This window comes from Pongo pygmaeus, chromosome X, assembly GCF_028885625.2.
Source record: "Pongo pygmaeus isolate AG05252 chromosome X, NHGRI_mPonPyg2-v2.0_pri, whole genome shotgun sequence".
NCBI classification, from domain to species: Eukaryota; Metazoa; Chordata; class Mammalia; order Primates; family Hominidae; genus Pongo; species Pongo pygmaeus.
The window spans coordinates 20,555,554-20,568,728 of record NC_072396.2 but is presented as its reverse complement, the minus strand read 5'-3'; the positions used below and the strand labels follow the sequence as shown (position 1 = coordinate 20,568,728).

Genomic DNA, 13,175 nt, shown 5'->3' with positions numbered 1-13,175 from the left:
AGAAATGCTGGCCTTGAAGTTACCTGGCTTGACACTCTGTGTATCTTCTGGGTGAAAGATCCTTTGCTAAGAGACCCCAGTGCATAACAGGGCTTTTATTTACCAAGATGATGCATTCAGCATTTTTTCTTTAGGTCCATGAATTCCATTCTGCTTTTCTGGTATTCTGTTTCCAGTTGCATTTGGATTTAAGTGATTGCAATGGGCTTGGGCTCCTCCTGACATTCTCCCCCACCTTGTTGTCTCTCTCTTTAATAGAGAGACAATAATAACTTGTCAGCCATGATCAACAGTATTTTAATGAAGCAAATATATATGTGTGTGTGTTTTTAAGAAATGGGGTCTTGTTGGGTTGCCCAGGCCTGGAGTGCAGTGACTGTTCACAGGCGTAATCACAGCATGCTATAGCCTCCAACTCCTGGGCTCAAGTGATCCCCCCGCCTCAGACTCCCAAGTAGCTGGGACCACTATCCCCATGCACCATAACGCCACCATGCCTAATTTTTGTTAGGAACTAGGTAAACTCACCAATGAAACCACGTAACTGAAAAATGTACAATAACTATGTGACCACCAAGGTCTTAAGTCATTAAAATATTTTACTGACAGTAACTGACAAAAGACTCAGTAAATAACTCAGTCCAGTTGGACAGTGGAAACCATCTTTAGTAGGACAGAGAAAGAAAGAGAAATATGATTTAATTTGGGAAAATAGGAAAGTTTTTATATGGAGAGAATCATATAAACCTTATTCAGTGTATCAGTTTAGTTCAGAGAATGTTGGATAAACACAAGTTTAATGAACACTTGCGAATTTGTCAAAAATATTTAAAGATGACATCAGCTCTTAAATTTGCAATGTGTTGCTTTCTAACAGAGACTTTTTCACTACTATTAATAATTTGTTTTAGAGATCGCTATGGTTTTGATACACTACTAATACCTGCCATTGATGTGTTTGTCCTCCATAAGGAAAATCTTTCCATAGCACATCACTGAATTAAAAGCCTACTTTTCTTTCTTTATTTTTAGTTCATTGCAACCTTTCTGTGCTAGTATTGCCCATCTTTGGTTATGATGTTGTTATCTTACCACCTCTTTAAATTTATTATGTGGACTCTACGATCCGTTTTCCTCTGTCTTTTTTCTGAGCCTTTTTCAGCTTCCACCCATGCATCATTACTCTGGTGTTGATTTTGGACATTTGCATTAACAGAAAGAAAAGCCTAGTTTACACTGAGACTTTTACAGGTTCCACCCTCTCTCTGTCTTGCTGGAATTTGGACTCATGGTCCCTGCAGGGATACTAGCTTGCAAGTTTCATCTTTATTACTGTAAATGGTAGTATCTTCTATAGAAATGAGAATTATAGGTATACCTAGTTTTGTTGTACTTTGCACTTCGCAAATACTGTTTTTTGTTGTTGTTGTTGTTTGTTTTACAAATTGAAGGTTTGTGGCAACCCTGCACTGAGCATGTCTATCGATGCCATTTTTCCAATAGTGTGTGCTCACTTCTTGTCTCTGTGTCACATTTTGGTAATTCTCAAAATATCCAAAGTTTATTATTATTATTATTATTATATCCATTATGGTGATCTGTGATCAATGATCTTTGATGTTACTGTTATAATTGTTTTGGGGTGCCATGAATTGCACCCATATAAGATGACAAACTTAATATGTGTGTTCTGACAGCTCCACTGACAGGCCATTCCCCCATCTCCCTCTCCTCGGATCTCTCTACACCCTGAGACACAGTAATATTGAAATGAGGCCAACTGATAACCCAACAATGGCCTCTTAGTGTCCAAGTGAAAGGAAGTGCCACAGATCTCTCACTTTAAATCAAAAGCTAGAAATGATTGAGCTTAGTGAGGAAGGCACGTCAAAAGCTGACATGGGCTGAAGGCTAGGTCTCTGGCACCAGTTAGCCAAGTCATGAATGCAAAGGAAAAGTTATTGAAGGAAATTAAAAGTGCTACTCCAGTGAACACACAAACCATAAGAAAGAGAAACAGCCTGTGTTAGTCAGGGTTCTCCAGAGGGACAGAACTAATAGGATAGATGTATATATAAAGGGGAGTTTATTAAGTAGTATTAACTCACATGATCACAAGGTAAAGTCCCACAATAGGCCATCTGCAAAGCTGAGGAGCAAGGAAGCCAGTCCAAGTCCCAAAACCTCAAAAGTAGGGAAGCCGACAGTGCAGCCTTTAGTCTGTGGTCGAAGGTCCAAGAGTCCAAAAGCTGAAGAACTTAGAGTCCGATGTTTGAGGGCAGGAAGCACCCAGCATGGGAGAAGTAGGCCAGAAGACTAAGCCAGCTAGTCGTCCTTCCACGCTCTTCCACTTCCACCTGCTTTTTTTTTTTTTTTTTTTTTTGAGATGGAGTCTTGCTCTGTCGCCAGGCTAGAGTGCAGTGGCGCAGTCTCAGCTCACTGCAACTTCTGCCTCCCAGGTTCAAGCGATTCCCCTGCCTCAGCCTCCCGAGTAGCTGGGATTACAGGCATGCACCACCATGCCCAGCTAATTTTTTATATTTTAGTAGAGACGGGGTTTCACCACATTGGCCAGGATGGTCTCCATCTCCTGACCTCGTGATCCGCCCACCTTGGCCTCCCAAAGTGCTGAGATTACAGGTGTGAGCCACCTTCACCTGCTTTTATCCTAGCCATGCGGGCAGCTGATTAGATGGTACCCACCCAGATTGAGGGTAGGTCTGCCTCTTCCAGTCCACTGACTCAAATGTTAATCTCCTTGGCAACACCCTCACAGACACACCCAGGAACAATACTTTGCATCCTTCAATCCAATCCGGTTGAAACTCAATATTAACCATCACAAGTCCACCTCTTGTCAACTTGAACCCATACACATCTCCTGAGATCATACATAATCTTCAAATAAAGACAAATAATAAGGTCATAATTACGCCTATCCTTCCTACAACTGGAAGCACACCAATCCCCAACCCAAATGCTATTACATAAAGTTAACACTTAAATGCTGATATGACGTCAGTAAGTCTTATGTCACATGATAAAGGAAAGAGAAAGGAAATGACAATAGTTTCTTCATCCACCATGAAGGTGGATAAGGCATTCCATGGGTCCACAGATGGTAGTCTTGGCAGAAGCATTGCATGCAGCAAACCTATATCCAGAGTAAGTGTATACATGCACAAACATGTTCTTAACAAAATAAGGAAGAAATACTCATGCAATTACAGTCCTCGTTTCTGCAACTGGTCCTGTGATCGTAGCTGGTATTGATGACTCCCTTCTTCTACTACCCATTCTGTATTCTCTTTGCCTTCAGCAAACACCTCAGCAGGTCGTTGTCTTTTACCTGGTGGAGTGACCCAAAGTTTCATTCCTGAAGGGTCTGGGCCATTTGTAGTCCTGCCAGAATTGGGCTCTTGTAGTTTTCCATTGACCTTAATCACAGGGCATGGTAAAACTAAGAGATGCCCTAAGGGATCTCCTATATTCCACGCATACTCTTCCTTACCTCCATTGTGGAGTAGTAAACTGATTTCATCTTGATAGTCTGGGTCAATCACCCCAGTCAACACTAACTGTCGTCTTAGCCTGTTGACTTAGAGGTAGGAGGAGCCTAAAGTGTCCAGGTGGCAATCTTTATTGTGTCTCCTGGTGGCAGCATTCCTCCCTCTGGAACTAAGACCTCTAGGCCAGCAGAACGTAATGTTGCGGGAACAGGAAGCAAAAATTTTGCTAGTGGGTCACTAGGGGTGATGGTGAGTGGTGCCACTTCCATTTCCACCCCTTGATTCCTTGACCCGTGAATCCTGGCTATGGGAGAAACAGTACCATATATAGGACGTTGATTCAGAACATACACAGCCTTGTGAAGAACTTTGCCCCAGCCTTGCGAAGTATTGTCACCGAATTGGCATTGTAATTGTGACTTCAAAAGGCCATTCCACTGTTCTGTCAATCCAGCTGCTTCGGGATAATGGGGAATATGTTAAGACCAATGAATTCCATGAGCATGAGCCTGCTGCTGCACTTCTTTAGCTGTAAAGTGAGTGCCTTGTTCAGAGGCGATGCTATGCGGAATACCATGACGGTGGGTAAGGCATTCCATGGGTCCACAGATGGTAGTCTTGGCAGAAGCATTGCGTGCAGGATAGACAAACCTATATCCAGAGTATCTATTCCAGCAAGTACAAACTGCTGCCCTTTTCATGATGGAAGAGGTCCAGTATAATCAACCTGCCACCAAGTAGTTGGCTGATCACCTTGAGGAATGGTGCATATTGAGGGCTCAGAGTTGGTCTCTGCTGCTGGCAGATTGGGCACTCAGCAGTGGCCGTAGCTAGGTCAGCCTTGGTGAGTGGAAATCTGTGTTGCTGAGCCCATGTGTAACCTCTATCCCTGCCACTGTGGCCACTTTGTTCATGGACCCATTGTGCAATGACAGAGGCGGCTGGGGAAAGAGGCTGAGTGGTGTCCACAGAACGAGTCATCCTATCCACTTGATTATTAAAATCCTCCTCTACTGAGGTCACCCATTGGTGAGCATTCACATGGGATACAAATATCCTCAGTTTTTGACCACTCAGAGAGGTCCATCCACATATCTCTTCCCCACATTTCTTTGTCACAATTTTCCAATCATGCTTCTTCCAAGTCCCTAACCATCCAGCCAAACTATTGGCTGCAGCCCATGAATCAGTATATAATCACATATCTGACCATTTCTCCTTCTAAGTAAGGTGCATAACCAGGTGCAGTGCTCAGAGTTGTGCCCACTGGGAAGATTTCCCTTCACCACTGTCCTTCAGGAATGTCCCAGAAAGGGGCTGTAGGTGCCGTAGCTGTCCACTTTCAGGTGGTGCCTGCATATCATCCACAGCCATCTGTAAATCAGGCCCTAGTCTTCTCTTCCTCTGTCAGCTGATCATAGGGAACCCCCCAACACCACCCATGAGGACATCGGTGCAGGCTCGGGGAGAGAAGGCAGGGTGACAGGGCATTTGAGCAACTTCCTCATGTAATTTGCTTGTGCCCTCAGGACCTGCTCGAGCCTGATCATGTATATACCATTTCCATTTGATGATAGAATGCTGCTGTACACACCCCACTTTATGGCTAGATAGGTCAGAAAGCACCCAGTTCATGATAGGCAGTTCAGATCGCAAGGACTGGCTTCCTTGCTCCTCAGCTTGCAGATGGCCTATTGTGGGACTTCACCTTGTGATTGTGAGTCAGTACTCCTTAATAAACTCCCCTTTATATATACATCTATCCTATTATTTCTGTCCCTCTAGAACTATTTTGGTACCAGGAGTAGTTCTAGAGGAACAGAATATTAAGGATGGAGTTCTTTCGTTGGTTTGGGGGTTTCTGGAGTTGGCTTCTTAGAAACAAGGTCACAACTAGCTCACTGGCTCTGTGCTGTTTCTTTGAAGTTGAAAATCCTTTTTTTTTTTTGAGATGGAATCTCACACTGTCACCCGGGCTGGAGTGCAGTGGTGCGGTCTCAGCTCACTGCAACCTCTGCCTCCAGGGTTCAAGGGATTCTCCTGCCTCAGCCTCCCAAGTAGCTGGGATTACAGGGGTGCGCCACCACGCCCGGCTAATTTTTGTATGTTTCGTAAAGATGGGGTTTCACCATGTTGGCCAGGCTGGTCTCGAATTCCTGACCTCGTGATCCACCCACCTTGGACTCCCAAAGTGCTGGGATTACAGGCATGAGCCACCGCGCCTGGCCAAAAATCTTTTTTTAAAAAACTTTTATTTTAGTTTCAGTTGCACATGTGTAGGTTTGTTCTATAGATGAATTGAGTGTGTCACAGGCCAGGCGCGGTGGCTCACACCTATAATCCCAGCACTTTGGGAGGCCAAGGCGGGTGGATCACAAGGTCAGGTATTTGAGACCAGCCTGGCCAACATAGTGAAACCCCGTCTCTACGAAAAATACAAAAAATTAGCCAGGCGTGGTGGCACGTGCCTGTAATCCCAGCTACTCGGGAGGCTGAGGCAGGAGAATCGCTTGAACCCGGGAGGCGGAGGTTGCAGCGAGCTGAGATTGCACCACTGCACTCCAGCCCAGGTAACAGTGCAAGACTCCGTCTCAAAAAATAAAAAATAAAATAAATTGCATGTCACAGGGGCTTGGTGTACATATTATTTTGCCACCCAGGTAATAAGCATAGTACCCAATGGGTAGTTTTTTGATTCTCACCCTCCTCCCACGCTCCACCCTCAAGTAGGCCCCAATATCTGTTGTTCCCTTCTTCACGTGCAAGTGTACTCATTGTTTAGCTCCCATTAATAAGTGAGAATATACAGTGTCTGGTTTTCTGTTTCTGCATTAGTTCACTTAGAATAATATGAAGTCGAAAATGTTGAAGAAGATTGTGTTTCTAGAACTATTTTATACACACACACACACACACACACATACATATATATATATATATATATATATTTTTTTTTTTTTTTTTTTTTTTGAGACGGAGTCTTGCTCTGTCGCCCAGGCTGGAGTGCAACGGTGCAATCTCGGCTCACTGCAACCTCTGCCTCCCAGGTTCAAGCGATTCTCCTGCCTCAGCCTCCCAAATAGCTGGGACTACTGGTGCGTGCCACCACGCCCACCTAATTTTTTGTGGGTTTTTTTGTTTGTTTGTTTGTTTGTTTGTTTTTAGTAGAGATGGGGTTTCACCATGTTAGCCAGGATGGTCTCAATCTCCTGACCTTGTGATATGCCTGCCTCAGCCTCCCAAAGTGCTGAGATTACAGGTGTGAGCCACCACGCCTGGCCAACTGTTTTATATTTTAAAGGACACATCATCTGAGTTTTGTAAAAGCTGTCCCTGATCAAAGAGACTTGGTTAAAATTCCAGACTTTTTTATGCAGTTTAATTTAGAGAAAAAAAAAATTTAATTTTCACTCTGTCTAGAACACTAGTAGGCACATAGTAGGTGCTTTAAATATTTGTGGAATGAATGAATGCAGGTCACTATGCCCAGTGCCTCAGAGAATCCCCAAATGAGTGAGAACAGTCCCTATTTCAAGGAACCTCCAGCAAGGTGGGGGGAGCCTTGTACACAGTTGAGCACAGTACAGGCCCTAATCCAAAGAACTACCCGTCTGCTCAGGACTCCGCTCAGCCATCATCCTCTCCAGAGCCAGCCAAAGCTGAATTCACCCCCTTCTCTGTGTTGACAGAGCATCGTGTACAGCCCTCTTTCATTCACTCACTTAACATCCAGGCCTCTTCTAAGGGCTGAGGATGCAAAAGTCCCTGCACTCCTGGAGCTTATGTGACAGTGAACAGCATGGATAAGATCAAGTGGCGATAAGCACTATGGAAAAAAATTGAGCCGGTTCACATGACAGAGTGGTGGAAGGGAGTAGCTGGATAAGGTGGTCAGGAAAGGATTCTCTGAGAAGGTGACATTATAGCAGAGCCATGCATGAAACTAGGGCATAGGCGGGGTTGGTCTATGCCTCATTGCTTGGTGTTAGTATTTTATACTTAGCAATCTCCTGCTAGACTGCTATGAGGTTGGGAACTGTCTTGATTTATTGTTGCACAGTAGGTGCTCAGTATGTATGTGTGTTAGTCTGTTTGGCTGCTAAACTGAGTGGCTTATAAACAACAGAAATGTATTTCTCACAGTTCCGGAGGCTGGGAAGTCCATGATCGAGGTATGGCCAGAGTCAGTGTCTCGTGAGGGCCCATTTCTTGATTGATGAACAACCATCTTCTCAGTGTGTCCTCACATGATGGAAGGGGCGCAAGGGAGCTCTCTGGGGTCTCTTTTATAAGGGCACTAATGCCATTCAGGAGGGTTCCACCTTCATGACCTAATCACTTCCCAAAGGCCCCACCTCCTAATACCACCACCATGGGGTTAGGGTTTCAACTCACATGTTTTGAGGAGACACAAACATTCAGACATAGCAGTGGTATGGGATGCAAGTAAGAAGGGAAGGAGAAGCTGGGGGGCAAGGGCAGGGTCACCTGGCAGATAGGGAAAATGCTGAGACCAAACCTGCTCGAGGACTTTGCCCTTTGCTCACTCCTGAGCTCAAACGACCCACCTGCCCCTGCCTCCCAAAGTGCTCCGGTTACAGGTGCAAGCCACTGCACCTGGCCAGTTATATCATTCTTTTTTTTTTTTTTTTTTTTTTGAGACAGGGTCTCACTCTGTCGCCTGGTCTGGAGTGCAGTGGCGCAGTCTCTGCTCACAGCAACCTTTGCCTGGCAGGTTCAAGCAATTTTCCTGCCTCAGCCTCCCAAATAGCTGGGATTACAGGCACGCACCACCACGTCTGGCTAATTTTTGTATATTTAGTAGAGACAGGGTTTCACTATATTGGCCAGGCCGGTTTTGGACTCCTGACCTCAAGTGATCCACCCGCCTTGGCCTCCCAAAGTGCTGTGATTACAGGCATGAGCCACCGCACCCGGCCATTTATATCATTCTTTATACCTTACATGTTTTGTAAATATTCTCTTGCATACTCAGTGTTGGAAAAACATAATAAAAAAGACTTACTTGATTTTTAGAATGGTGCCACACACAAAACAAACCCCCCACCAAAACTGGTATTTTTGACATTCCTTCTGTGCAGACCAAGTGTGTGATTTTTAAAACACACTGGAAATGATGTGGCTTTGAAAAGGGGCTTAATTAGCCCTTTGAACTCACCCATCCAGAATCCCAGGCAGGTCATGTGATTAATGATCTCCTTTCCTGTGCCCTCCTAAGCTCTGACAGTGCATTGTTCTCCTGCCTGATGTCAGATAAACTAAGCCACTGTTGGGTGGCTGTGCATGTTAACAGCATTGCTCTTTTAAGTGTTCAAGTTTATTTTTATTGTTTTCATCATTGGGTACTTGCATGGGTTTTAGAAAACTAGATTCAACAACACTCTGAAAGACATAGATGGAGCATAGCTTTGTTCCCGTAACCTAGAGAAAAGAAATCCAGTGTGGCCAAGTGGATTTGTCCAGCCCGTCTCTGCCTCTGAGTGTTGATGCTGCCTGTACTTCCAGGTCTTCAGCGTGAAATATTCTCTAATGGTTTTATATTCTTAAAAATATATTCTAAGTCAGTTTGGTCATTACGATAGGTAATATTTCAGCTGTCTATTACTGCTGTTACAAAGCCCCCAAAATTGAGTTGCTTAAACAGTAATTTATTATTTATTTTCACAGTTCTGTGACTTGGGCTTACCGGGAGGTTCTCTCTTTGGATCTTTTGTGCAGTTGCTCTGTGGGTTGACTTGGGTTACCCAGGGTCTTCCATGCCATTGCAGTCCAGTGTTGACTGGAGCTGCAGTTACCTAGAGCTCAGATGAGCTGAAGGTTCAAGATGGGCCATTTTCCCACCTGGCAGTTGATGATGGCTATTGGCTGGGAGCTCAGCTTAGTCTGTCCAACCACAGTGCCTGCTATGCCTTCTCTGTATGTCTTAGGCTTCTCACAGTGACTGGGTTCCAACAAGAAATGGCCCCAAGATTGAGCATCTTTTGGGTCAGGAAGCGGAAGCTGTCAGGCCAGTGAAGGACTATGCCCTGAAATGGCACAGCGTTACTTGTCTGCTGTATTTTATAGGTCAAAGCAGTCGGGCCAACCTAGATTCAATGGGATGGAGAGATAAACTCAAAAGATAAGATCTTGTGGGATGGGAGATATTATTGTGGCCAACTTTGGAAAATTCAATGTGCCAAAGATAATCACTTCCAGAGGTAGATCATAGCTGAGATCAGTTTTGTTTCAGGGACCTAGTTTAATTTCGCTTTATCATGTATTGAAAACAAAACATATTCCATATGAGGGAAAAAATTAGGATAAAGGTGTCTGGATGGCCCAAAACAAGTACCTCCCACTTTACTCCAAATCACAGGCCTGTGGAAGGCTCCCTCCCAGACCCAGGCTATCCCTTTGGTGGCTGAGGACATTTAATGGATCCTGGCTGAGTGCCCTTCCCATAAGCTTCTCTGGGAGATGTGTGGCTTGGTTATCCTCTCCCACAGATAAGCATCTACAGCAGACTAGGCTCCCACAAGGGCGACTTAACTGCTGTTTTTGCCACCACATCATTCTCTAGTAGGCTTTTACATTCTTATCTGAAATTCTTCCTGAAGAGCGTAATTGAAAATGTCAAGTGATGTCCCCTCCTTGCAACCATACCTGTATACTCACTCAGTCCTGTATTTTTGAGTCTTATCAGAGGATCACTTGAATTTACACCAGTTTTTTCAGCTTTTAAATTTTGAAATCATTTCAGCCTTGCAAAAGAATTACAAGACTAGAACACAGAACCCTTTCTTCCACACCTTTTATCCTGTATTAATTTGTAGCCACATTTCTGTCATCCTTCCCATCCCCTATTACCCTCACTCAGTCTTGCACAGTCTCTCACATTCATCCTCCATAGATGCACACACAGACACACATACACAGATTTCTCCCAGAACCGTTTGAGAGTAACTTGCAGACATCATACCCCTTTGCCCCTAAGAACGAAGACATTATTTTCCATTGTTATGGAAATCAGAAAGTTTAACTTGGCACTGTTACTTAATTTCTAATGTATGTGCAACTTTTGCCAGGTGTCCCAGTAAGATTCTGGGTTTTTTTGAGACAGACTCTTGCTCTGTGGCCCATGCTGGAGTGCTGTGCAGTGATCTCGGCTTACTGCAACCTCTGCCTCCCAGGTTCAAGTGATTCTCCTGCCTCAGCCTCCCGAGTAGCTGGGATTACAGGGGCACACCACATACCTGGCTAATTTTTGTATTTTTAGTAGAGATGGGGCTTCACCATGTTGGCCAGGCTGGTCTCAAACTCCTGACCTCAAGTGATCTGCCTGCCTCACCCTCCCAAAGTACTGGGAGTACAGGCATGAGCCACCAGGTCTGGCTCAATAAGATTTTTTATATCATTTTTTTTTTCATGGTCCAGGGTCCAACCCAGGGTCCCACATTGCTTTTAATTGTCTCATCTTCTTAGTCTTCTTTCAACTGAAACAGTTCCTCAGCCATTCTTTTTCCTGACCTTGACATTATTTTATTTTATTGTATTTTGTTTTTTGAGATGGTGACTCCCTCTGTCACCGAGACTGGAGTGCAGTGGTGCAATCTCGGCTCACTGCAACCTCCGCCTCCCAGGTTCAAGTGATTCTCCTGCCTCAGCCTCCCGAGTAGCTGGGACTACAGGCACATGCCACCACACCCGGCTAATTTTTTGTATTTTTAGTAGAGACGGGGTTTCACCATGTTAGCCAGGATGGTCTCGATTTCCTGACCTCGTGATCCACCCGCCTCAGCCTCCCAAAGTGCTGGGATTACAGGCGTGAGCCACTGCACCCGGCCGACCTTGACATTTTTAAAGAATATAGGCTAGTCGTCTTGAGGACTGCCTTCAGTTTGGATAGGCCTGACGTTTCCTCTAATTACATTCAGGTTGCGTTCTTTTCTTTGGGCAGGAATCTCGTGGCAGAGGTGTTGGGTCCTTCTCAGTACGTCATATCAGGAGGCTATGATGTCAGTTTGTTTAATTACTGGTGATATTAACTTTGATTACTGGATTAAGGTGGTGTTCCCAGGTTTCTCTGGTATAAAACTGCTGCTCTTTCTTATCTAGGAAGTAACAAACTTTTCTGAATGTTGGCTGAGCTGTGCTGATGAAGCCAAGACCCCTCCCATGCATTGAGTGGGCTGTGTTCACTGACTGTGCATGGAGTCGAGTGGTTTTGGAGAACATGGAGCTAGATTCCAAGATTGGAGGAAAAAAGTCCTTTGGGGGTTCCACTTTGCAGTCAACTCACATTCAGAGGCATGACAACCCTCTCCAGAGAGTTATTCTTGCCACTGTGTTTACAGAGGTGTTTGTTCATATTTTCTGCCAGTCATGGATCCTAAAAGGTTATATCATACTGCCTTATGTTCCTGGAAGGCCTAGTTTACCATCCTAAACACACCTTGTGAATCCCCTTTGTTATATTTTTATTGGACCTTGAAAAATTAAAGTGGAAGAGCTAAAAAAGTGAGACAATGAACAAATGCCTTGAGTGCCAGCCCTGGCACTCTTGTCTGTTTGCATTTCTTTGGGAAAGGTTGTTTAAACTCTTAGGACTTTGGTTTTCTTCTCTAAAATATGGTTAATAGCAATTTCCTACCTACCTCACTGGATTACTGTGGCAATCAAATAGACCCTTGTTAAATAGATGAGAAGGTACTTCAGAATAAAGCTCCGTACAAGCACAGTGAGTTCCCCTAATTAATTCGTATTTCTTTAATCAGCCAAGATACCCATTTCCAGGAAATTGAAAAATAGCTTGCCAGACTTTCTTTAGCTTTCAGCAATGTGAGCGGGGCTGGCCAGAGAGCCGTGCAGTCTGACATACCAGCCTTGTGGTTTAGTTTCTTCCAGATACCTGTGCTTAGCACTTTTGCAGGGCAGCTGCCAGGGTACAAAGTCCATGTAAGCAAGTGGCAAGGCAGGATGAGCAGGAAACTTGACAGACTGTAGATAACATTGGGAACTTCTTTTTTTTAATTCTGTATTTTGTTCACTCACTGTAAAAAAAAAAAACATCTATGACTTGCCCACACTTTTCTAATTTGAAGGTCATGTTTGTGTGTGCATACGAGTATGTGTGTGTTTTCTAACTTACTCTGTTTATTGGGCAGGGGCTGGGGTCGGGGACTGTAAACAGACTTCTTAATGAGCTTTATCCCAAAGAATCCACCCTTACTTCTCAGGTAGAAGTTATTTTTAAATGTGTGCTCATGGGTAATTGGTCCAGTTTTATTTAGAATGGAACCTCGCATTCTGTGGCGTGAACTGAACCTACATGTGACCATTCTCTTAAAACAAGCAAGGCTGTTCAGGGCTATGCCAACCTGAGGCTGTCAGACCCTCCCCCACCTAGGCCACCCTGGCCTTTTCTCCCTAGGATTAGGATCTTGTCCTGCATTTCCATCTACTTAGATGGGTCTGACATAGCCAACAGGCTCCTGCCACACTGACTGAGTGTGTGAGCCATTTAAGCAGACACAGAGGTCGTGCTGGAACTCAGATGCTGGCTATGGCTGCTGAGGCTGCAGCCAGTTCAGGCCTCCCACCCACTCCCCCCAGTCCAGCCCTGGAGACATTCATGGGCAGAAGTGCCAGCACACTTCAGGGACC

At 44.6% G+C, this 13,175-nt stretch overlaps 1 protein-coding gene across 10 annotated transcripts in view; it reads left to right on the top strand.

The window, feature by feature from the left end:
* MAP7D2 (MAP7 domain containing 2) overlaps window positions 1–13,175 on the top strand; it is a 110,005-nt gene that overhangs the window by 74,552 nt on the left and 22,278 nt on the right. The window lies entirely within an intron of this gene.